At 37.4% G+C, this 22,782-nt stretch overlaps 1 protein-coding gene and 6 non-coding genes across 7 annotated transcripts in view; 1 reads left to right on the top strand and 6 right to left on the bottom strand.

Moving 5' to 3' along the window:
- LOC106880591 (transcription factor RFX4-like) overlaps positions 1 to 22,782 on the top strand; it is a gene marked incomplete at its 3' end in the record, with an annotated part of 235,974 nt that overhangs the window by 116,886 nt on the left and 96,306 nt on the right. The gene's annotated exons all lie outside the window — the stretch shown is intronic.
- Trnaa-agc (transfer RNA alanine (anticodon AGC)) lies at positions 2,778 to 2,850 on the bottom strand. The gene has a single exon. It is a non-coding gene; the product is annotated as a tRNA-Ala (tRNA).
- Trnaa-agc (transfer RNA alanine (anticodon AGC)) lies at positions 5,013 to 5,085 on the bottom strand. The gene has a single exon. It is a non-coding gene; the product is annotated as a tRNA-Ala (tRNA).
- On the bottom strand, positions 7,294 to 7,366 carry Trnaa-agc (transfer RNA alanine (anticodon AGC)). The gene has a single exon. It is a non-coding gene; the product is annotated as a tRNA-Ala (tRNA).
- Positions 8,305 to 8,377, bottom strand: Trnaa-agc (transfer RNA alanine (anticodon AGC)). Its single transcript has one exon. It is a non-coding gene; the product is annotated as a tRNA-Ala (tRNA).
- On the bottom strand, positions 10,439 to 10,511 carry Trnaa-agc (transfer RNA alanine (anticodon AGC)). Its single transcript has one exon. It is a non-coding gene; the product is annotated as a tRNA-Ala (tRNA).
- On the bottom strand, positions 14,891 to 14,963 carry Trnaa-agc (transfer RNA alanine (anticodon AGC)). The gene has a single exon. It is a non-coding gene; the product is annotated as a tRNA-Ala (tRNA).

The raw sequence follows: 22,782 nt of genomic DNA on the forward strand, positions 1-22,782 counted from the left end.
ATGGTGCTACGATATAATGGTGACATATATTTGTAGAAATGATAACAGAATTCCAAAATAAGACTGCGCTAAATAATACGCTATGAATTGGAGAATCCGGGCATCGATCCCGGTACCTCTCGCATGCAAAGCGAACGCTCTACCATCTGAGATAATTCTCCTTGCATTTCTTGTATTCCCATTATTAACATATAATAGAATGTGTGTGACCATATAAGACAGACGTGGCCAGCCTGAAGCACTTTCTGGATGGTACTCCTGAACGAAAGATCTTATTCTATTTTTTACTGATGCAGCCCGCTTCACGCTGAACGTACTTCATGCCTGATTTACGATATAACGGTGATATACATATGTAAGAACGATAACATGATTCTAGTACAGTAGTTCTCAACCATTTTCCGCCCTCTTTGGACCTCTTTTATTCCTATTTTACTTACGTGGACCCCTACAGCCTTTCGATGTTTCAAAAAAAATCCTATTGTATTTTTATAAAACATTCCTAGGAATTGCATAAGAAAAATTGTTAAAATATTTCAGATATTAGAATATTGCACATAACTTTAAGCAACAAAATTCTAAAAGGCCATATGAATCCATGTTGAAAATAATTGTTCGAAAATGTAAGCTTGCACAAAAATGTTAACTAGTGGAGAATCTGGGTATCGATCCCGGTACCTCTCGCATGCTAAGCGAGCGCTCAACAACCTGAGCTAATTACCCTCACATTTTTACACTTTTCTTTTTAATTAATAACTAATAAATGAACTTGATTTTCAAAGCATATAATAATTTTTTCAACGATGTGCAGAACACCTCAGATTTGGGGGTAAGGGATTAGTCGATGACATCGATCATAGGGTTCGACTGGTACTTACCTTGTCGACCTCCAAAGGATGGAAGGCTAAATTGACCTTGGAAGAATTTGAACTCAGAACGTAAAGCCAGACAAATGCAACAACGCATTTCGTCTAACGTTCTCACGATTCCGTCAAATCACCGCCTTTTTTAAAAATTTTAATTGTTTTCTTTTAATTATATATTATCGATGCTATCATACATAAATGAGAGCGATAATACAATTCTAAAATGCAACCGCGCGATAAAATTATGACGTGGAGAACCCAAGCTTCGATCTCAGTATCACTTGCATGCTAAATGAGCGTTCTACCATCAGAGCAAATTCCCTTTCCCTCTTTTTCACTATCATTAATAACTAATATTTTTTTCTTTCTCTTCCTTTATATATATATATATATATATATACATATATATATATATATATATATATATATATATATATATATATATATATATATATATATATGCATCTTTGTATTTAAAAGTTGTAATTTAAAACGTGATCTCTCGTACATTTGACTGTAGAAATGAAGCTATTTTCAGACATAAAAGAACGTGTATAACTTCTTAGGGCGTAACTATGATATGCATAAGTAGAATGATAACAAATTTTAAAACAAAAAACAAATAATTTACAACACGTGGAGAATCCGGGCATCGATGTCGGTAACTCTCGCATGCTAAGCGAGCGCTCTACCACCTGAGTTAATTCCCCTGACATGCAGCTTTGCCTTTAATAATTAATATAGGCGGAGGAGTGGCTGTGTACTAAGTAGCTTGCTTACCAAACCACAAGGTTCTGGGTTCAGTTCCACTGCATGGGACCTTGGTCATACATACATACATATATATATATATATATGTATATATATATATATATATATATATATATATATATGTTTGTGTGTCTGTGTTTGTCGCTCCATCACCATCGCTTGACAACCGATGTTGGTTTGATTACGTCCTTGTAACTTAGCGGTTCGGCAAAAGTAACCAATAGAATAAGTACTAGGCTTAGAAAAATAAGTCCTGGGATTGATTTCTCCGACGAAATGTGGCGCTCCAGCATGGTCACAGTCAAATGACTGACACAAGTAAAAAAAATAAAGTAATATTATATAATAGAATATGTATGACCTCATACGAGAGTCACGGGCAACTTGCGGCAGTTTCTAAACGGCACGTTTTTTTAGCCTTGCCACCGACTGATGCTAAGACATATTGCATGCTGCTCGATTCACAAAAAATGTTGCTCATACGTGACTTACGATATAACGGCAAAATATATTTGTTAAAACGATACCAGAATTCCAAAATAAGATCCATTATGTTTGGAATTGGAGATTCCGGGTAACGATCCCGGTACCTCTCGCATGCGAAGCGAGCGCTCTACCATCTGAGCTAATTCCCCTTGCAGGTCTCTCAATGTCATTATTAACATATGATAGAATGTATGTGACCATATAAGACAGTCACGGGCAACCTGCGATATTTTCTAAACCACACTATTAAACGAAAAATGCTACTCTATTTTTTAATGCAGCGACCCGCTTCACGCTGAAGGTAGATCATGCATGGTTTACGATGTAACGGCGATATACATACGTAACAACGATAACATGATTCTAAACCAGTGGTGCTCAACCATTTTCCTCCCCAATGGACCTCTTTCATTCCTATTTTACTCATGCAGACCCCCTATAACCTATCGATATTTTAAAAAAGATCTTGTTGCATTTTTATTATTAAATATTACTAGGAATCGTATAAAAAAATTGTTAAAATATTTCATATATCGTAGAATATTGCACATAGATTTAAGCAACAAAATCTTAAATGGACCTTCGAGGGTCATATGGCCCCTGGTAGAGAAAACATTGTTCTAAAATATAAGCTTGCACAAAAATGTTAACGTGTGGAGAATCCGGGCATCGAACCCGGTACCTCTCGCATGCTAAGCGAGCGCTCTACCATCTGAGCTAATTCCCCTGGTACGTTTCGTTTCCTTTTATTATTAACATAGGCACAGGAGTGGCTGTGTGATAAGTGGCTTACTTTGCGTTTAGTCCCACTGCATGGCACCTCGGTCAAGTGTCTTCTACTATAGCCTCGGACCGACCAAAGCCTTGTGAGTGGATTTAGTAAACGGAATCTGAAAAGAGCCCGTTGTATATATATATATATAAAGAAAAAATTATTAAATAGTGCGATACAGTAGTATTGCTTCCCTGTTAAACAAATCACCATCAGGCTAAAGTATAAATACTTTATACATTAACCTGATGGTGCTACGATATAATGGTGACATATATTTGTAGAAATGATAACAGAATTCCAAAATAAGACTGCGCTAAATAATACGGTATGAATTGGAGAATCCGGGCATCGATCCCGGTACCTCTCGCATGCAAAGCGAGCGATCTACCATCTGAGCTAATTCCCCTTGCATTTCTTTTATTTCCATTATTAACATAAAATAGAATGTGTGTGACCATATAAGAAAGAAGCACTTTCTGGATGGTACTCCTAAACGAAAATAAGATCCATTATGTTTGGAATTGGAGAATCCGGGTAACGATCCCGGTACCTCTCGTATGCAAAGCGAGCGCTCTACCATCTGAGCTAATTCCCCTTGCACGTCTCTCAATGTCATTATTAACATATGATAGAATGTATGTGACCATATAAGACAGTCACAGGCAACCTGCGATATTTTCTAAACCACACTATTAAACGAAAAATGCTACTCTATTTTTTAATGCAGCGACCCGCTTCACGCTGAAGGTAGATCATGCATGAGTTACGATGTAACGGCGATATACATACGTAACAACGATAACATGATTCTAAACCAGTGGTTCTCAACCATTTTCCTCCCCAATGGACCTCTTTCATTCCTATTTTACTCATGCAGACCCCCTATAACCTATCGATATTTTAAAAAAGATCCTGTTGCATTTTTATTATTAAATATTACTAGGAATCGTATAAAAAAGTTGTTAAAATATTTCATATGTCGTAGAATATTGCACATAGATTTAAGCAACAAAATCTTAAATGGACCTTCGAGGGTCATATGGCCCCTGGTAGAGAAAACATTGTTCTAAAATATAAGCTTGCACAAAAATGTTAACGTGTGGAGAATCCGGGCATCGATCCCGGTACCTCTCGCATGCTAAGCGAGCGCTCTACCATCTGAGCTAATTCCTCTGGTACGTTTCGTTTCCTTTAATTATTAACATAGGCACACGAGTGGCTGTGTGATAAGTGGCTTACTTTGCGTTTAGTCCCACTGCATGGCACCTCGGTCAAGTGTCTTCTACTATAGCCTCGGACCGACCAAAGCCTTGTGAGTGGATTTAGTAAACGGAAACTGAAAAGAGCCCGTTGTATATATATATATAAAGAAAAAATTATTAAATAGTGCGATACAGTAGTATTGCTTCCCTGTTAAACAAATCACCATCAGGTAAAAGTATAAATACTTTATACATTAACCTGATGGTGCTACGATATAATGGTGAAATATATTTGTAGAAATGATAACAGAATTCCAAAATAAGACTGCGCTAAATAATACGCTAAGAATTGAAGAATCCGAGCATCGATCCCGGTACCTCTCGCATGCAAAGCGAGCGCTCTACCATCTGAGCTAATTCCCCTTGCATTTCTTTTATTTCCATTATTAACATATAATAGAATGTGTGTGACCATATAAGACAGACATGGTCAGCCTGAAGCACTTTCTGGATGGTACTCCTAAACGAAAGATCTTATTCTATTTTTTACTGATGCAGCCCGCTTCACGCTGAACGTACTTCATGCCTGATTTACGATATAACGGTGATATACATATGTAAGAACGATAACATAATTCTAGTACAGTAGTTCTCAAACATTTTCCGCCCTCTTTGGACCTCTTTTATTCCTATTTTACTTACGTGGACCCCTACAGCCTTTCGATGTTTCAAAAAAAATCCTATTGTATTTTTATAAAACATTCCAAGGAATTGCATAAGAAAAATTGTTAAAATGTTTCAGATATTAGAATATTGCACATAACTTTAAGCAACAAAATTCTAAAAGGCCATATGAATCCATGTTGAAAATAATTGTTCGAAAATGTAAGCTTGCACAAAAATGTTAACTAGTGGAGAATCCGGGTATCGATCCCGGTACCTCTCGCATGCTAAGCGAGCGCTCTACCACCTGAGCTAATTCCCCTCACATTGTTACACTTTTCTTTTTAATTAATAACTAATAAATGAACTTGATTTTCAAAGCATATAATAATTTTTTCAACGACGTGCAGAACACCTGAGATTTGGGGGTAAGGGATTAGTCGCTGACATCGATCATAGGGTTCGACTGGTACTTATCTTATCGACCTCCAAAGGATGGAAGGCTAAATTGACCTTGGAAGAATTTGAACTCAGAACGTAAAGCCAGACAAATGCAACAACGCATTTCGTCTAACGTTCTCACGATTCCGTCAAATCACCGCCTTTTAAAAAAATTTTACTTGTTTTCTTTTAATTATATATTATCGATGCTATCATACATAAATGACAGCGATAATACAATTCTAAAATGCAACCGCGCGATAAAATTATGACGTGGAGAACCCAAGCTTCGATCTCAGTATCACTTGCATGCTAAATGAGCGTTCTACCATCAGAGCAAATTCCTTTTCCCTCCTTTTCACTATCATTAATAACTAATATTTTTTCTTTCTCTTCCTTTATTTATATATATATATATATATATATATATATATATATATATATATATATATATATATATATATATATATATATATATATATATATATATATATATATATATATATATATATATATATATATATATATATATATATATATATATATATATATATATATATATATATATATATATATATGCATCTTTGTATTTAAAAGTTGTAATTTAAAACGTGATCTCTCGTACATTTGACTGTAGAAATGAAGCTATTTTCAGACATAAAAGAACGTGTATAACTTCTTAGGGCGTAACTATGATATGCATAAGTAGAATGATAACAAATTTTAAAACAAAAAACAAATAATTTACAACACGTGGAGAATCCGGGCATCGATGCCGGTAACTCTCGCATGCTAAGCGAGCGCTCTACCACCTGAGTTAATTCCCCTGACATGCAGCTTTGCCTTTAATAATTAATATAGGCGGAGGAGTGGCTGTGTGCTAAGTAGCTTGCTTACCAAACCACAAGGTTCTGGGTTCAGTTCCACTGCATGGGACCTTGGTCATACATACATACATATATATATATATATATATATATATATATATATATATATATATATATATATATATATATATATATATATATATATATATACATATATATATATATATATATATATATATATATATGTTTGTGTGTCTGTGTTTGTCGCTCCATCACCATCGCTTGACAACCGATGTTGGTGTGATTACGTCCTCGTAACTTAGCGGTTCGGCAAAAGTAACCAATAGAATAAGTACTAGGCTTAGAAAAATAAGTCCTGGGATTGATTTCTCCGACGAAATGTGGCGCTCCAGCATGGCCGCAGTCAAATGACTGACACAAGTAAAAAAAATAAAGTAATATTATATAATAGAATATGTATGACCTCATACGAGAGTCACGGGCAACTTGCGGCAGTTTCTAAACGGCACGTTTTTTTAGCCTTGCCACCGACTGATGCTAAGACATATTGCATGCTGCTCGATTCACAAAAAATGTTGCTCATACGTGACTTACGATATAACGGCAAAATATATTTGTTAAAACGATACCAGAATTCCAAAATAAGATCCATTTTGTTTGGAATTGGAGAATCCGGGTAACGATCACGGTACCTCTCGCATGCAAAGCGAGCGCTCTACCATCTGAGCTAATTCCCCTTGCAGGTCTCTCAATGTCATTATTAACATATGATAGAATGTATGTGACCATATAAGACAGTCACGGGCAACCTGCGATATTTTCTAAACCACACTATTAAACGAAAAATGCTACTCTATTTTTTAATGCAGCGACCCGATTCACGCTGAAGGTAGATCATGCATGATTTACGATGTAACGGCGATATACATACGTAACAACGATAACATGATTCTAAACCAGTGGTTCTCAACCATTTTCCTCCCCAATGGACCTCTTTCATTCCTATTTTACTCATGCAGACCCCCTATAACCTATCGATATTTTAAAAAAGATCCTGTTGCATTTTTATTATTAAATATTACTAGGAATCGTATAAAAAATTGTTAAAATATTTCATATACCGTAGAATATTGCACATAGATTTAAGCAACAAAATCTTAAATGGACCTTCGAGGGTCATATGGCCCCTGGTAGAGAAAACATTGTTCTAAAATATAAGCTTGCACAAAAATGTTAACGTGTGGAGAATCCGGGCATCGATCCCGGTACCTCTCGCATGCTAAGCGAGCGCTCTACCATCTGAGCTAATTCCCCTGGTACGTTTCGTTTCCTTTAATTATTAACATAGGCACAGGAGTGGCTGTGTGATAAGTGTCTTACTTTGCGTTTAGTCCCACTGCATGGCACCTCGGTCAAGTGTATTCTACTATAGCCTCGGACCGACCAAAGCCTTGTGAGTGGATTTAGTAAACGGAAACTGAAAAGAGAAGTTGTATATATATATAAAGAAAAAAATATTAAATAGTGCGATACAGTAGTATTGCTTCCCTGTTAAACAAATCACCATCAGGTTAAAGTATAAATACTTTATACATTAACCTGATGGTGCTACGATATAATGGTGACATATATTTGTAGAAATGATAACAGAATTCCAAAATAAGACTGCGCTAAATAATACGCTATGAATTGGAGAATCCGGGCATCGATCCCGGTACCTCTCGCATGCAAAGCGAACGCTCTACCATCTGAGATAATTCTCCTTGCATTTCTTGTATTCCCATTATTAACATATAATAGAATGTGTGTGACCATATAAGACAGACATGGCCAGCCTGAAGCACTTTCTGGATGGTACTCCTGAACGAAAGATCTTATTCTATTTTTTACTGATGCAGCCCGCTTCACGCTGAACGTACTTCATGCCTGATTTACGATATAACGGTGATATACATATGTAAGAACGATAACATGATTCTAGTACAGTAGTTCTCAACCATTTTCCGCCCTCTTTGGACCTCTTTTATTCCTATTTTACTTACGTGGACCCCTACAGCCTTTCGATGTTTCAAAAAAAATCCTATTGTATTTTTATAAAACATTCCTAGGAATTGCATAAGAAAAATTGTTAAAATATTTCAGATATTAGAATATTGCACATAACTTTAAGCAACAAAATTCTAAAAGGCCATATGAATCCATGTTGAAAATAATTGTTCGAAAATGTAAGCTTGCACAAAAATGTTAACTAGTGGAGAATCTGGGTATCGATCCCGGTACCTCTCGCATGCTAAGCGAGCGCTCTACCACCTGAGCTAATTCCCCTCACATTTTTACACTTTTCTTTTTAATTAATAACTAATAAATGAACTTGATTTTCAAAGCATATAATAATTTTTTCAACGATGTGCAGAACACCTGAGATTTGGGGGTAAGGGATTAGTCGATGACATCGATCATAGGGTTCGACTGGTACTTACCTTGTCGACCTCCAATGGATGGAAGGCTAAATTGACCTTGGAAGAATTTGAACTCAGAACGTAAAGCCAGACAAATGCAACAACGCATTTCGTCTAACGTTCTCACGATTCCGTCAAATCACCGCCTTTTTTAAAAATGTTAATTGTTTTCTTTTAATTATATATTATCGATGCTATCATACATAAATGAGAGCGATAATACAATTCTAAAATGCAACCGCGCGATAAAATTATGACGTGGAGAACCCAAGCTTCGATCTCAGTATCACTTGCATGCTAAATGAGCGTTCTACCATCAGAGCAAATTCCCTTTCCCTCTTTTTCACTATCATTAATAACTAATATTTTTTCTTTCTCTTCCTTTATATATATATATATATATATATATATATATATATATATATATATATATATATATATATATATATATATATATATATATATATATATATATATATGCATCTTTGTATTTAAACGTTGTAATTTAAAACGTGATCTCTCGTACATTTGACTGTAGAAATGAAGCTATTTTCAGACATAAAAGAACGTGTATAACTTCTTAGGGCGTAACTATGATATGCATAAGTAGAATGATAACAAATTTTAAAACAAAAAACAAATAATTTACAACACGTGGAGAATCCGGGCATCGATGCCGGTAACTCTCGCATGCTAAGCGAGCGCTCTACCACCTGAGTTAATTCCCCTGACATGCAGCTTTGCCTTTAATAATTAATATAGGCGGAGGAGTGGCTGTGTGCTAAGTAGCTTGCTTACCAAACCACAAGGTTCTGGGTTCAGTTCCACTGCATGGGATCTTGGTCATACATACATACATATATATATATATATATATATATATATATATATATATATATATATATATATGTTTGTGTGTCTGTGTTTGTCGCTCCATCACCATCGCTTGACAACCGATGTTGGTGTGATTACGTCCTCGTAACTTAGCGGTTCGGCAAAAGTAACCAATAGAATAAGTACTAGGCTTAGAAAAATAAGTCCTGGGATTGATTTCTCCGACGAAATGTGGCGCTCCAGCATGGCCGCAGTCAAATGACTGACACAAGTAAAAAAAATAAAGTAATATTATATAATAGAATATGTATGACCTCATACGAGAGTCACGGGCAACTTGCGGCAGTTTCTAAACGGCACGTTTTTTTAGCCTTGCCACCGACTGATGCTAAGACATATTGCATGCTGCTCGATTCACAAAAAAATGTTGCTCATACGTGACTTACGATATAACGGCAAAATATATTTGTTAAAACGATACCAGAATTCCAAAATAAGATCCATTTTGTTTGGAATTGGAGAATCCGGGTAACGATCCCGGTACCTCTCGCATGCAAAGCGAGCGCTCAAACATCTGAGCTAATTCCCCTTGCAGGTCTCTCAATGTCATTATTAACATATGATAGAATGTATGTGACCATATAAGACAGTCACGGGCAACCTGCGATATTTTCTAAACCACACTATTAAACGAAAAATGCTACTCTATTTTTTAATGCAGCGACCCGCTTCACGCTGAATGTAGATCATGCAGGATTTACGATGTAACGGCGATATACATACGTAACAACGATAACATGATTCTAAACCAGTGGTTCACAACCATTTCCCTCCCCTATGGACCTCATTCATTCCTATTTTACTCATGCAGACCCCCTATAACCTATCGATATTTTAAAAAAGATCCTGTTGCATTTTTATTATTAAATATTACTAGGAATCGTATAAAAAATTGTTAAAATATTTCATATATAGTAGAATATTGCACATAGATTTAAGCAACAAAATCTTAAATGGACCTTCGAGGGTCATATGGCCCCTGGTAGAGAAAACATTGTTCTAAAATATAAGCTTGCACAAAAATGTTAACGTGTGGAGAATCCGGGCATCGATCCCGGTACCTCTCGCATGCTAAGCGAGCGCTCTACCATCTGAGCTAATTCCCCTTGTACGTTTCGTTTCCTTTAATTATTAACATAGGCACAGGAGTGGCTGTGTGATAAGTGGCTTACTTTGCGTTTAGTCCCACTGCATGGCACCTCGGTCAAGTGTCTTCTACTATAGCCTCGGACCGACCAAAGCCTTGTGAGTGGATTTAGTAAACGGAATCTGAAAAGAGCCCGTTGTATATATGTATATATATATATAAAGAAGAAATTATTAAATAGTGCGATACAGTAGTATTGCTTCCCTGTTAAACAAATCACCATCAGGTTAAAGTATAAATACTTTATACATTAACCTGATGGTGCTACGATATAATGGTGACATATATTTGTAGAAATGATAACAGAATTCCAAAATAAGACTGCGCTAAATAATACGCTATGAATTGGAGAATCCGGGCATCGATCCCGGTACCTCTCGCATGCAAAGCGTGCGCTCTACCATCTGAGCTAATTCCCCTTGCATTTCTTTTATTCTATTTTTTACTGATGCAGCCCGCTTCACAGCCTTTCGATGTTTCAAAAAAAATCCTATTGTATTTTTATAAAACATTCCTAGGAATTGCATAAGAAAAATTGTTAAAATATTTCAGATATTAGAATATTGCACTTAACTTTAAGCAACAAAATTCTAAAAGGCCATATGAATCCATGTTGAAAATAATTGTTCGAAAATGTAAGCTTGCACAAAAATGTTAACTAGTGGAGAATCCGGGCATCGATCCCGGTACCTCTCGCATGCGAAGCGAGCGCTCTACCACCTGAGCTAATTCCTCTCAGCTTGTTACACTTTCCTTTTTAATTAATAACTAATAAATGAACTTGATTTTCAAAGCATATAATAATTTTTTCAACGATGTGCAGAACACCTGAGATTTGGGGGTAAGGGATTAGTCGATGACATCGATCATAGGGTTCGACTGGTACTTATCTTATCGACCTCCAAAGGATGGAAGGCTAAATTGACCTTGGAAGAATTTGAACTCAGAACGTAAAGCCAGACAAATGCAACAACGCATTTCGTCTAACGTTCTCACGATTCCGTCAAATCACCGCCTTTTTTAAAAATTTTAATTATTTTCTTTTAATTATATATTATCGATGCTATCGTACATAAATGAGAGCGATAATACAATTCTAAAATGCAACCGCGCGATAAAATTATGACGTGGAGAACCCAAGCTTCGATCTCAGTATCACTTGCATGCTAAATGAGCGTTCTACCATCAGAGCAAATTCCCTTTCCCTCCTTTTCACTATCATTAATAACTAATATTTTTTTCTTTCTCTTCCTTTATATATATATGTATATATATATATATATATATATATATATATATAGTTAAAAAAAAACAATAACAAAAAAACAAAAAAACAACAAAGTGAGGACGTGATATGGATAGTATTATTGGACGCTCAGGAAAGGAAAGAGAGAGTGTATGACGTTTCGGGCGTAGCCCTTCGTCGGAAAGATGGAAAGTTCGGAGAATGGAAGAACGGAGAAAGAGGAAAATGGTACCGATGCCCACGAGGTTACATGATATATATATATATATATATATACACAATTAAACCTTGGGAGAGGCATTATGCCGGTAATAAACACACGCACTGGTTCAGTCCTTTATTAATTTATATAGTTTTTTGTTAAATTATTTCATTGCACTCTTGCAATCTCTTCAGTAACTTGTCTCTCCACTTCCATTTATTTTGAATATATGATCTGGCGTTGTTTTGCCGTTGTTCTGGCGTTGTTTCGAAACTGTTTGATATGAGCATTTGAGTGTGTGCAAGCTCGTATGTGTGCACGCTCATATGTGTGCACGCACTTATGTGTTCGTGCTTATATGTAAGTATGTGCGTCCATATGTGTGTTTGTAACAATTTCGTTTATATCAGATCAGATAGAGACTTTTTAATTAATTCCTTTACGTTCATATTCCGCATCATATGTGTGAACAACACATGCAACCATGGGAAATTGTAAGGCCCTCATCTACGTGTATTTGGTGTTTGAAATTGGTTGCGTTTCAGTTATGAGGACCGACTCCTGTATTTGTCGCAACGATGCGTCACCGGGGTGTCTAGACAGGATTTCTATGCTAATTCTGTCCAGTACACCACCATGTTGTTCTTTGGCATGCTGGTAGGGCACCGAGGTTTCTTTTTGATTATTATAGTCCCTCCAATGTCCGTTTACACGCTCAGCCAAACTTCTTGCCGTTTCACCTATGTATGTTGTGTTTCTGTTTTTACACTCACCATCCATACAGCTTATTTTGTAGACAACATTTCTGGCTTTGCAGTTGGCACCAGGACTATTTTTGCACACAATGCAACTCTCCTCAACACACCTTCTTCTTCTGAAGGGATATGTTTTACATATTATTGATCTAATTGATCTCCCTGGTTTTTCTATAACATTTATCCTCAACTTGCATCTTTGTATTTAAACGTTGTAATTTAAAACGTGATCTCTCGTACATTTGACTGTAGAAATGAAGCTATTTTCAGACATAAAAGAATGTGTATAACCTCTTAGGACGTAACTATGATATGCATAAGTAGAATGATAACAAAATTTTAAAACAAAAAACAAATAATTTACAACACGTGGAGAATACGGGTATCGATCCCGGTTCCCCTCGAATGCCAAGTGAGCGCTCTACCATCTGAGCTAATTACACTGGCGTATAGCTCGGCATTTAATTATTAACATGGGGGCAGGAGTGGCTGTGCCTGATTTACGATGTAACGGCGATATACATATGTAAGAACGAAAGCATAATTCTAAAACAATGGTTCTCAACCATTTTTATCCCCTATGGATCCTTTTCATTCCTATCTTACTCACGTAGACCCCTATAGCTTTTCGATGTTCTTAAAAAAAATCCTATTGAATTTTTATTATTAAATATTACTAGGAATCGTAAAAAAAAAATTGTTAAAATATTTCATATATCGTAGAATTTTGCTCATAAATTTAAGCAACAAAATCTTAAATGGACCTCAAGCTCCTGGTTGAGAATCATTGTTCTAAAATATCAGCTTCACAAAAATGACAACATGTAGAGAATCCGGATATCGATACCGGCACCTCTCGCATGCTAAGCGAGCGCTCTACCACCTGAGTTAATTCCCCTGTCACGCTGCTTTGCCTTTAATAATTAATATAGGCGGAGGAGTGGCTGTGTGCTAAGTAGCTTGCTTACCAACCACAAGGTTCTGGGTTCAGTTCCACTGCATGGGACCTTGGTCATACATACATACATATATATATATATATATATATATATATATATATATATATATATATATATATATACATATATATATATATATATATATATATATATATATGTTTGTGTGTCTGTGTTTGTCGCTCCATCACCATCGCTTGACAACCGATGTTGGTGTGATTACGTCCTTGTAACATTAGCGGTTCGGCAAAAGTAACCAATAGAATAAGTACTAGGCTTAGAAAAATAAGTCCTGGGATTGATTTCTCCGACGAAAGGTGGCGCTCCAGCATGGCCGCAGTCAAATGACTGACACAAGTTAAAAAAATAAAGTAATATTATATAATAGAATATGTATGACCTCATACGAGAGTCACGGGCAACTTGCGGCAGTTTCTAAACGGCACGTTTTTTTAGCCTTGCCACCGACTGATGCTAAGACATATTGCATGCTGCTCGATTCACAAAAAAATGTTGCTCATACGTGACTTACGATATAACGGCAAAATATATTTGTTAAAACGATACCAGAATTCCAAAATAAGAACCATCATGTTTGGAATTGGAGAGTCCGGGTATCGATCCCGGTACCTCTCGCATGCAAAGCGAGCGCTCTACCATCTGAGCTAATTCCCCTTGCAGGTCTCTCAATGTCATTATTAACATATGATAGAATGTATGTGACCATATAAGACAGTCACGGGCAACCTGCGATATTTTCTAAACCACACTATTAAACGAAAAATGCTACTCTATTTTTTAATGCAGCGACCCGCTTCACGCTGAAGGTAGATCATGCATGATTTACGATGTAACGGCAATATACATACGCAACAACGATAACATGATTCTAAACCAGTGGTTCTCAACCATTTTCCTCCCCAATGGACCTCTTTCATTCCTATTTTACTCATGCAGACCCCCTATAACCTATCGATATTTTAAAAAAGATCCTGTTGCATTCTTATTATTAAATAATACTAGGAATCGTATAAAAAATTGTTAAAATATTACATATATCGTAGAATATTGCACATAGATTTAAGCAACAAAATCTTAAATGGACCTTAGAGGGTCATATGGCCCCTGGTAGAGAAAACATTGTTCTAAAATATAAGCTTGCACAAAAATGCTAGCGTGTGGAGAATCCGGGCATCGATCCCGGTACCTCTCGCATGCTAAGCGAGCGCTCTACCATCTGAGCTAATTCCCCTCACACGTTTCTCTATTGGAGTTAATGTATATCTTATGAATGACAATATGTTTGGTTGTATTTACGTCAATGGCTATGCGTCAGTACGACTCACTGTTTATCATCTGCTAAGCGCACGTTTTGTTGCTTACACTCACTCGTAGACTGTTACAAAGAATACTTCGGCTTGGATACGTCTGTAGCAGGTAAGACAAAGACTAAAGCACACAATGGAATAACAAATCCTTGGCAAGTAGTGAAAAACAAACCGAAATAATTGCTAGGGTGGTTCACAGTAGATTTGCGCAAAGCTGAACGAGAGCTCAGTATCAATGCATTTGTCTATGTACGTACTTAAACGGAACAGCTTGCTCGTGTAATTAACGTACAAGTGGCTGAGCACTCACTGGTCACGTGTACTTTTGACGTAGTTCTCAAGGAGATTCAATGTGGCCCAGAATGTGACCAAGGCTGGTACTACTCATTTTTGCCATCTGTGTGGGCTAGAACTACATGAAATAAAGTGCCTTGCTCAAGAACATACGTGCCGCTGGGTCATCGAACTCGTGACCTTAAGATAGTGAGTCGAATACCCTAACCACTAAGCCACGCGCCTTCATGTGTGTGTGTGTGTGTGTGTGTGTGTGTGTGTATTAGGTTCATTACGGACGAAGCGTATATATGTATATATATATGTATGTGTGTGTATGCGTTTGTGTGTCTGTCCCCCAACATCGCTTGACAACCGATGCTGGTGTGTTTACGTCCCCGTAACTTAGCGGTTCGGCAAAAGAGACAGATAGAATAAGTACTAGGATTACAAAGAATAAGTCCTGGGATCGATTTGCTCGACTAAAGGCGGTGCTTTAGCATGGCCACAGTCAAATGACTGAAACAAGTAAAAGAGTAAAAAAAGGAGAGTTTATAATCTACTTGAATTGAGATGGGATCATTTTAATGTATTCCCATCGAGCAAGAATCTACAAAAAAGACACATCACAAAATTTCAAAAAATAATATAATTTGGGATAAAGAAAGAAAAGATTAAATTTTCGCACACATTTTATTATAACAATAGGATAAAAAATAACAGCGAGTACATTGTGAAGTTGAGTTAAGATAAGAAAGTTTAATTTATTCAAAAATGAATTTCTTAAGACAAATTGTGTGCAGTGCTTCTTAAAAATTGCAGAGGGTTTTTGCTTTCATTTTAATATTCCTGAATTAGTTTCTTCGGTCATGCATCAATGATTTGATAAGTCTTTTTTTTTTTTTTGCTTTTTTTTTTTTTGTTGAGTCTCCCCGTCGAACGTGTGCAATTTTTGTCTGGCTTAATCCTTCCTCAGCTTTTAAGGGCAGTACATGGTTTCCACAAATTTGGATGTACGGATGTTAGTGATGAGCGCAAAGCATTGTGGAACCCTTCTAAATAATGATTTCATAATAATAATAATAATAATAATAATAATAATAATAATAATAATAATAATGATGATGATGATGATGATGATGATGATGATGATGATGATGATGATGAGGAGGAGGAGGAGGAGGAGGAGGAGGAGGATTATGATGATGATGATGATGATGATAATAATAATAGTAATAATAATAATTATAATAATAATTTCACCCGTGGTGCGATTTACCATGGAGGAATATACCGTGGTGGAATTTTCCATGGTGGAATTTTCCATGGTGGAATTTACCGCGGTGGAATTTATCGGTCACCATATGTATGTATGTATGTATGTATGTATGTATGTATGTATGTATGTATGTATGTGTGTATGTATGTATGCATATATGCTTGTATGTATAATTGTTGCTTGTATGTACGTACGTATTTATATGTGTTTGTGTGTGTGTGTGTTAAGTGTCGCCTACAGGTGAGACTAGAGTTTGCTTCAGGTGAGAGACAAGCAAATTGAATCTTAGCTTCATCTGTAATGAACTTAATTAAACTCTAATGAATCTTTTAGCGGTCGAATGAGCCATTAAGTCGGTTGAATGGCCAGTTGGATGGCCGGATGAACGAATGGACGTATTTAAGCAAGGGTAGAGGAATGCTAGGATATGTATGTATGTATATATGTATGTATGTATGTATGTATGTATGTAGGTATGTATGTATGTTTGTATGTATGTTTGTATGTATGTATGCATGCATGTATGTTTGTATGTATGTATGCATGCATGTATGTATGCATGTATGTATGTATGCATGCATGCATGTATGTATGTATGTATGTATGTATGTATGTATGTATGTATGTATGTATGTATCGATGGCTCGATGGTTAGATTGACCTATGGCTAGTTCGATGAATGGATGGACGTTTGTGTGGATAAATTTTCAGGGAGATAAATAGATTAGGTGAACGACTTCTGAACAGGGGTCGGAGTGAAGTCTAATTTAGGGGTTCTCAGAGTTTCTAAGACCTTTCTAAGACCCTCGCACCCTCACAAATCTCTCCCCACGTCTTTCCCTATCTCTCTTTCTCTCTCTTTCTCTCTCTGTCTCTCTTTTTCCTTTTTCTCTTTCTCTCCCTGTTTTCCTTCTCACGTTACGAAAAGCAAACAAATTAAATACAGACAAGCAAATAAAATCTTAACAATCCGAGCCTCACCCACCCTTCTGCTCCTCTACCTAACTAACCAACCAACCAACTAACCAACCAGCCAGCCAGCCAGCCAGCCAACCAGCCAGCCAGCCAGCCAGCCAACCATCCAGCCAGCCAGCCGACCAGTTAGCCAACCAGCCAACCCATTAAGACAACCATCCTTTTTCAAAGCCATGCAAAACTTTTCGCATATACTACAAAATACCTGGTGGTGTTTGTTCAGGCTCTCCTGCGCTCTGAGTTCAAATTCCGCCGAACCCAACTTTCTTTTTCCTTCTCTCGGGGGGTCAACAAAGTAAAAAAAAGTACCAACCGAAGTATTTTGGGGTCGGCAGAATTTTAAGGACGTTGGATCAGGTGCCTTGTGGTATCTGATCCCGCTCTTTGTGTTCTGACTTCTTGGCTGGTAAGATCAATCTAACTCCGGTTCAAACCACTTTCAATGGCCTTTGAGTACCTTTAGCGGAAGTTCCCTTATGTGAGATATTTTGGTTAGATTTCCGGTTTGGGTATGACCGAGTTGCAGGACCCCGAAAAGAAGGGGACCTCTAAAAAAAAAAAAGGCTTTGGTAAATAAAGAAACAACCAATCTTCTACTCTTCTCTTTGTCCATTTAGCCATTTGCCCACAAGCTTGTCCATACATGCGTCCACCCATAAAACTATTCATACATCAATCCATCCCTCCCTCCGTCCGTCCATCCGCCCCTCCCTCCCTCCATATGTTTATCCGTCTATCCCTCCACCCGTCACTGCACACATAGATGCATACGTACACCCATACACCCATACGTACATGCATACGTCTGTTCGTTCATCTATCTACCCGTCCGTCCATCCATACACATATCCGTCCATACATCCGTACATCTATACATCCACACTCTCCATACATACATACATACATACATACATACATACATACATACGTACATACAAACAAGTGTACGTATATTTATACATCCATATAAGCATCTGTCCGTCTATTCCTTCATCTGTCCATCCACACATACAAACATGCATGCATATATACGTCTATCTATCTATCTATCTATCTATCTATCTATCTATCTATCTGTCTGTCTGTCTGTCTGTCTGTCTGTCTATCTGTCTATCTGCCTCTCAGTCCATCCACCTCTCTCTCTCTCTCTCTCTCTCTCTCTCTCTCTCTCTCTCTATCTATCTATCTATCTATCTATTTAATCAATCTATCTATCTATTTGATCAATCTATCTATCAATATATTTTTACCTATCTATCTATCTATCTATCTATCTATCTATCTATCTATCCGTACCGACATACACACCCGAACATATGTACATACATACATACATACATACATACATACATACGTATATTCGTTCATCTGTCTATGTATCCACCCACCATCCGTACATAGATACATCCAGCCATACATTCATGATATCGATACATACATACATACATACATACATACATACATACCTACATACACACATACATACATACATACATACATACACACACACATACATACATACCTACCTACCTACATACATACATACATACGTACGTACATACATATATACATACATACATACAAGCATACATACACTCTTACATACGCGCATGCATATTATACACAATATACATACCTACATGCGTTCATTTATACATCCATACATGCATCCACATGTCCATTCGTTCATTTATCTATTTATTCATCCATTCATACACGCACGCATCCATCCATCCCTCCATCCATCCATCCGTCCATCTGTCCATCCATCCATCTATCCATCCATCCATCCATACGTACATGCAAGCATATATCCATACATACGTCCGTCTATTCGCTCATCCGTCCGTCTATTCGCTCATCCGTCCGTCCGTCCGTCCGTCCAACCAGCCAGTCAACCGATAAATGCTCATTCGGCCGCTAAAAGATTCATTAGAGTTTAATTAGGTTCATTACAGATGTAGTCGAGATTCAATTTGTTTGTATCTCACCTGAAGTAAACAATGGTCTCTCTCTCTCACCTGCCTTTTAGTCGTCGTCGTTGCTTTCGGATCAGACAGCAAACCCTGCGGCCATTCACGCAGCCTCTTCTCTCCACCCGATCCGAAAGTTACCGCGAAAAGAAGAGAAAATAAAAACTGGAACTGTCTGAAATGATATAGATAGATAGATGTCCAGTGGGCAAGGTGACAGACTGTCTTATAAATCACTCTGGTCACTAATTAGTCTGTCAAACTTTAGCCAGGCCAACCACAGACCCAATCACTCATCCAAGCACACTCTGCCTTTTCTTTCTTTCTTTCTTTCTTTCTTTCTTTATTTCTTTCTTTCTTTCTTTCTTTCTTTCTTTCTTTTTCTCTTTCTTTCTTTCTTTCTCATAGTGTATTTCCTTCTCCTTTGTAATCTCTATCGATTGGTCTATCTATTCTCCCTCTTGTGCTTTCTCTCTCTCTCTCTCTCTCTCTCTCATGCTGTCTCTCTATCTCTTGTGCTTTCTCTCTCTCTCTCTCTCTCTTGTTCTCTCTCCCTTGTTCTCTCTCTCTTGTTCTTTCTCTCTTGTTCTCTCTCTCTTGTTCTCTCTCTCTCTCTTGTTCTCTCTCTCTTGTTCTCTCTCTCTCTCTCTTGTGCTTTCTCTCTCTCCCTTGTACTCTCTCTCTTTTATACTCTCTCCGTCTCTCTTATGCTCTCCCTCTCCCTCTTGTGCGCTCTCTCTTATACTCTCTCTCTCTTATGCTCTCTCTCTTTCTGTCTCTTGTCTCTTGTGCTTTCTCTCTCTCTTTCTTGTGCTCTCTCTTTCTTGTGCTCTCTCTTTCTTGTGCTCTCTCTTTCTTGTGCTCTCTCTTTCTTGTGCTCTCTCTTTCTTGTGCTCTCTCTTTCTTGTGCTCTCTCTTTCTTGTGCTCTCTCTTTCTCTTGTGCTCTCTCTTTCTCTCTCTCTCTCTCTCTCTCTCTTTCATGTTCTGTTTATTTCTTTTACTCTGTCTTTTTCTGTTTTACTCGTTTTGCTTCTGTCTTTTTCATACTTTATCCAAATCACCACCACCACCACCACCACCATCACCACCACCACCATCACCACCACCACCATCATCATCATCATTACCATCATCATCATCATCATCTTCGTCGTCGTTGTCGCCATTATTACTATTGAGTGAGAGAGCAGTGCATGTCATCAAAGTGAGACTGGGGTACAAATATACGAAGCCCATTATACCCATCATGACTACTCGTCTGATAAGGGTACACCAGGCACATGCATCACAACCATATGTGCGCAACATGGTGATCTTATATCAAGATAAACAGTTGTAGTATTTGCTCAATACCATAGATTTGCTTGTTTGTTACATTTTGTAGTATTTACAAACATTCCAGTGGATGTACTGCCGTAGTCTGTCATGTCTTATGAGATACTCCTTTTCAGCGATGGCTGAGCAGCCAGAAACAACATGATCAATTGTCTCTGTGAATTTTCCGCGATTTCTGCACGACGAGTCAGATCCATCTTTAAGGACGTTTGCATGGTAGTTTCTGATAGGTAAGCTCTGATCTAGCGCTGCAATAACAAAACCTTCTGCTTCCCCTTTTAGACTTGTCCCTTGTAGCCATTGGTGTGTTAGATTTTGATCAGTATCTGGCTTGGACAAGTGGTTAGGGTATTTTCCATGCAGGAGTTTGCCTTTCCAGTTGTTTTCGATATTATTCATGCAAGCCTTCTTTGCTTTTTGTTTGATGCTTTTTGCATCTAGTTGGTCTTTCTGATTGTGAATTTCTAAATCAGGAGAAATAATGGTAGGTCTGTCAGTATTTGGGTGTTTTTGGTCATTCTTACTGTTAACTTGTAGGCTAAAAGACACTTTAAATTTTTTACTAAGCTTCATGGCTGAAGCTTGCTTGGAATCTCCATGCTTCAGTGCAGTTCGTAAGAGCACATCACTTCTTGTATTAAGGTACGTTTCAAGGCCTACTATTTCTGATATGAAGGATTATTCGATTTGTATCAGGCCTCTTCCATCTATTTTTCTTGGGAGATAAATTCTGTCGACATCTGATTTTGGATGATGCATTCGGTACCTTAGAAGGATTTTCCGGATCTTCCCATCCATATTACGCATGTGAGTGAGACTCCACTTAATGCTACCGAAACTATATGTGGTTACTGGTTTGGCCAAAGAATTGATCGCATTAATTCTGTTAGCGGCATTTAATTCTGAGTTTAGTACCATTCTTACCCTTCGGTAGCATTCCTTGCAGATTTTCTCTTTCATTTTGGCGTGCTGGATACTATCACCTTTATTGGTTCCCAGATATTTGTATACTTCCGATTGGTTTGGGTTTCGAATAGCTGTGGTAGTATCAAGTTCTATGTTTTCTGCCTTTACGAACTTCCCTGCTTTGAAAGTAGCCTTTGCACATTTATCAAGTCCGAATTCCATACATATATATCAGAGCTGAATTCTTTGACAATATTCAGGAACTCTTCTAATTCTTTATTGTTTTTGGCAAACAGTTTTACATCATCCATATATAGAGTAGATAATTGATTTTCTGGTCAAAAATCTTATACCTTCTCTTAGCATTATTCAGTTGCGTGGATAAGGGGAACAGAGGGAGGCAGAATAGTAATGATGATAATGAGTCACCTTGAAAGATATCACAGGCGATATTGATGTCTGGTGAGGTGGTATATCCTTGTGTATGGTTTAAAATTTTCAATGACCGTTCTATCAATCTGTAATTAGTCCTTACACTCATACGAATTCCTTTTACATTCTTTTTGTTCCACAAGAAATAACTTCCTATTGTCCAAGAATTCATATGCTCTATTCGCTATTATAGATGTTAATCATGGCACTCCGTCGGTTACGACGACGAGGGTTCCAGTCGATCCGATCAACGGACGAGCCTGCTCGTGAAATTAACGTGCAAGTGGCTGAGCACTCCACAGACACGTGTACCCTTAATGTAGTTCTCGGGGAGATTCAGCATGACACAGAGTGTGACATGGCTGGCCCTTTGAAATAGAGGTACAACAGAAACAAGAAATAAGAATGAGAGAAAGTTGTGGTGAAAGAGTACAACAGGGTCCCCCCCCCTGCCGGAGCCTCGTGGAGCTTTAGGTGTTTTAGCTCAATAAACACTCAGAACGTCCAGTCTGACCCTAACCACATGGCCATTGCGCCTCCACATAGATGCTAATACTATAGCTTATATA

This window comes from Octopus bimaculoides, chromosome 5 (assembly GCF_046866305.1).
Source record: "Octopus bimaculoides isolate indiv1 chromosome 5, ASM4686630v1, whole genome shotgun sequence".
NCBI lineage: Eukaryota > Metazoa > Mollusca > Cephalopoda > Octopoda > Octopodidae > Octopus > Octopus bimaculoides.